Source organism: Limulus polyphemus, unplaced genomic scaffold, assembly GCF_000517525.1.
Source record: "Limulus polyphemus unplaced genomic scaffold, Limulus_polyphemus-2.1.2 Scaffold293, whole genome shotgun sequence".
Classification (NCBI taxonomy): Eukaryota; Metazoa; Arthropoda; class Merostomata; order Xiphosura; family Limulidae; genus Limulus; species Limulus polyphemus.
The window spans coordinates 11,178-15,058 of record NW_013665903.1 but is presented as its reverse complement, the minus strand read 5'-3'; the positions used below and the strand labels follow the sequence as shown (position 1 = coordinate 15,058).

At 37.0% G+C, this 3,881-nt stretch overlaps 1 long non-coding RNA gene across 1 annotated transcript in view; it reads left to right on the top strand.

Moving 5' to 3' along the window:
• Positions 1 to 1,060, top strand: part of LOC111085247 — a 29,529-nt gene extending 28,469 nt beyond the window's left edge. Inside the window, exon 3 of the long non-coding RNA XR_002610074.1 lies at positions 983 to 1,060. This is a non-coding gene — a long non-coding RNA (uncharacterized LOC111085247). The remainder of the gene's footprint in view (positions 1 to 982) is intronic.
• Positions 1,061 to 3,881: the final 2,821 nt, after the last annotated feature.

Below are 3,881 nucleotides of genomic sequence, written 5' to 3'. Positions count from 1 at the left end.
TAGCGCAGATAGCCCTCGTGTAGCTTTGCGCGAAATTCAAAAACAAACAAACTTATTAAGTAGTAGTTTTTGAGCAGAAGCGTATTCATTGTATCTTACAGTTCTGAAGATAACCTTCAGACCTGTACTTACAACTAGGCTATTGACAAGATATGTTTTAGTTTGCTGTATATCAAATAAAAAGCATACCCTCAACTTCTTAACATCACTTTGAAGGGTTTGGATTTTCTACCTCGATTTTTTTCTATTATTAGTAGTAATAGTTTCATGAACCATCTTCAGTTTCCATGCAACTTCTACTGAAACATAAAATTTCTTCTCAATCTGTCGCATGGAGCTGTCTTCACCAACCAAAACTTTGATTACTACTCGTTTGTCACGTGTCATTCACCACACTATTGCTGCATATAAAAGTTATACATGAAAAGTTTGGTGAAAAATAAAACAAAAGTGAAATTAATTTCTGATTGAATATTATTTCAAAGTTTCATCACCCAATTTAGTGAAGTTACCACATGAAAATATTTATTCTAATTACAGGGTCTATTATTTTGTGCATATCTCTTGTTTTTGTTTTATAAATTCTCTCAGAGCACATTCAAAGAATAAATTCTCAATAGGAACTTCAAAGAATCTTTAAAACCCTGTTTCCTGCATCTCTGTCCACGAATATCTTCAAAGTTTCGCCATAGTGTGTAATTTATGATTCCATAAAACCTAGCTATGTTATCTTGAAGTTATTTATTGTATGGAAGAAAATTATACAACACAATGCTTTTAAAGAATCTGTAAACTCTAGGCTGAAGAGAATATTCTCAATCAACGACAGCGCTTGTCGCAGCTTATATGAATAAAGGCTTTGGTCCGCGTTCCATTTTTTTCCTATTTACATCTATTAAATGTGTTCTCAAGTTGACTGTGAGCTTATCTTACTCTCAGTAAACACATTAAAATTTTCAAAATTGATTTTCATATTTTTTAGAAGAGAAGGATGGGAAAAAAATCCCGACAGGCTAAAACCATAAAGATCAAAACTGGGTGGCCAACGGAAAGTTTCGAAGAAAGGCATGGAGGAAATATCTGGTGGAAAAACATCATTAAATAGCCTTTAAACAAGGTTTAGTCAGCGAAACAATAATTGCGCTCTGTCAACTCATCTTATGAATATGATGCAATGTAACCTTATTTCCAATATTTCAAAAGAATATCAAATAAAAAAAAACCTGAAAAACTTATAAGATATCTTAATATTTATTATGTATTTACAGTGGTGAAAAAAATGTTGCTTCACCAAATTTTTTCACACTTTTCTTGGTTCCTGTCATTTTTTTTTACGAATTGTACATTGTGGAAGTGTCAGAACTAGTGTAAAACGGTTATGGACATTGTGTGGTATAAGCTGACTCATACTTCAGTCATCCAAACACATATATGTATCTATTAACAAACCAACCGTGACAAAAGTATTACAGCAGATAATCAACAAACACTTGGCAAATATGAAAATGTTATCTGAGAAGAAAACCTCGATTTTAAAGACTAGTGTAATTGACAAAAAGTGGTTACAGAGTTTGTTTCTTGTTTTAATATTTGGTTGTGCCCCCTCTGGCCTTGATAACTGTCTGATATCGCTGTGACATAGAATGCACGAAAGATTGAACGTGGGCAGGCGTGAATTTATTATTAGGGCTTCCTGCAGTTCTAAGATGCTTCTCGGTTTCTTGTCTTGCACGTTGTTACCTATTACTTTCCAGCTGTTTTCTATAGGGTTGAAAAACTAGGCGTTTGCCTGGTCAGTATAGTGTCTTAATCCTTTCTCTTCAAATGTAGTCCTTCACCTGAAGCAGTGAAATATAAACTGAGATTTCTTTTCAATATAAGTAACGTCCTCTTTATTTCACGTCTACTGCATAGAGTGCATGAATATTACCAATATTTGTATCCATGTGACATGGAACAAAGTCATCCTGAAATGTGCACTGGTCAGCTCTACCAAAGCGATCCCAATATGTTGGCTCTAGCCGGGATTCGAGAATCTCGATGTACTTGTCGGCACTGACAGTGCCTTTCATAAAATTCAGATGTCTCACACCATGACCAGAGATGCATCTCCATATCACCTGACCTTGTGGACGGTTCACAGTTACATTCCAACACACTGTATGAAACTCTTCTTCACATCGACATTGTACAAAGTGCTTCCGATTCGTCTGAGATCACTTTACTCCTCATCGCTTCAGTTTAATCAGCATGCTCTTTGGCCCAGTTGGGCCTCATCTTGTTGGTGAAGAGGAGTTTCTTTCTTGGCCATCTTGCTGGGAGACCGGCTGAACACAGGCGAGACTGGGTGGTGCGGGCGGTGACAGAAGTTTTCTGCTATGCTTTTTTTTAGATCTGTGGACAACATTCGACTATTCTGCAGGTTCATGCGTTTCAGAACACGATCGTAAGCAGCTGTGAAAGATTTATTCCTATCTCTTCCATCCTAACGCTCCACACAGCCAGTCTCGCTATATCTACAAGCAGTTCACAGTAGACTGGTTAGATTTAATTCTTCTAGCAATCTGCTTTGTCAAAAGTCCCTCTTCACTTGAAGCAAAAATTGCTGTTTTTTCGCAACTCTAGGCCGTGGTAGCATCACGCGCACTTTATAGCAGGCAGACCTCTAAACTGACTGTCAGTAAAAACTATTTATAGCCGAAAAACGGCTGATGCAATACCGAGATAGCCCATAAAACTGCTGACATATTAATTAGACAGTATTGCATCATCCATGAAACAAATTTGCACCTATACGCATTAGGGCTTCAAAACAGACGATGATTTCGAAAGAAAATGTGAAAAAATTGGGCGATACAATAAGTTGTCCCACCATTGTAAAAGAAACATCTTTTTTTGACGATTAACTCACCTGGTGGCTAGCAAGTAAAATCCATAAAGAGCCCAAGCAGTTTCAAAGGTTGGTCCTTTTTCCTAACAAAAGCACAGTTTTTTTCATAATATACTTTTCCAGGCTTAATTTTAATCTAAATGACACCTTTTGTAATACGCGTGCCTAAGTTCGGAGTGGGGGGTCCGAAGAGTTCACATGAGCGTCCTTAACTTGGAACTGATAATCAGAAGGAGAAAAATTAGTCAGCATCATCAGCTGTGTAATAAACACTAGGCTACTCTTAACTGGATAGCGAAATTTACTGTTATTATTTTGATACTTCCAAAACTGAAAGTACGAAACATGTTCAGCAGTATATCGCAGCTCGAACCTTACAATATGCATCTCGGCAAGCTAATTACAAAGCCTCGTGAGCCCCTAGACTTAGCACGTGCCGAGGATTTACCTAACGACATTGTTTTATTATAATCATCTTCCATCACGTTATGAATGTTTATTTGAATTTTTTTTATTATTATTATGCATTTTCTATCTTTCAACATATCTAGCACCACAGCGGGTTCAGTATGCTATATTAAAACGATTTTTTAATAGGCAAATCACGTGACAAACACAGCCGAGATAAAGTCGCTGTGGAACTCAGTCTATCAGAAATATATTTTGACGTATTTTGGCGTTATATGGGTAGTGTGATACCACCGAAAATTGATCGATTTTGGGAAGGGCATGTAACACCCATTTCTGACGCAATAGTCTAATACACTCAGACCATACTGATGTGTTGAGATCGAGGATTTAGAATTTACAAGAGAGGATATCCCCTATACTTAATAGTGTTTGAAAATAAAGGACTACGGATCAGCTTGGGGAAACAGGACCATCCAGAAAGAGATCTGCAAAAAGTTGTATCCCAGCCGTGGTAAGCAAACTGCAGCGTCTTGTATCAGATGAAAATTCACGAACACAAAAGTCAGTGGCAAAAGCTGTC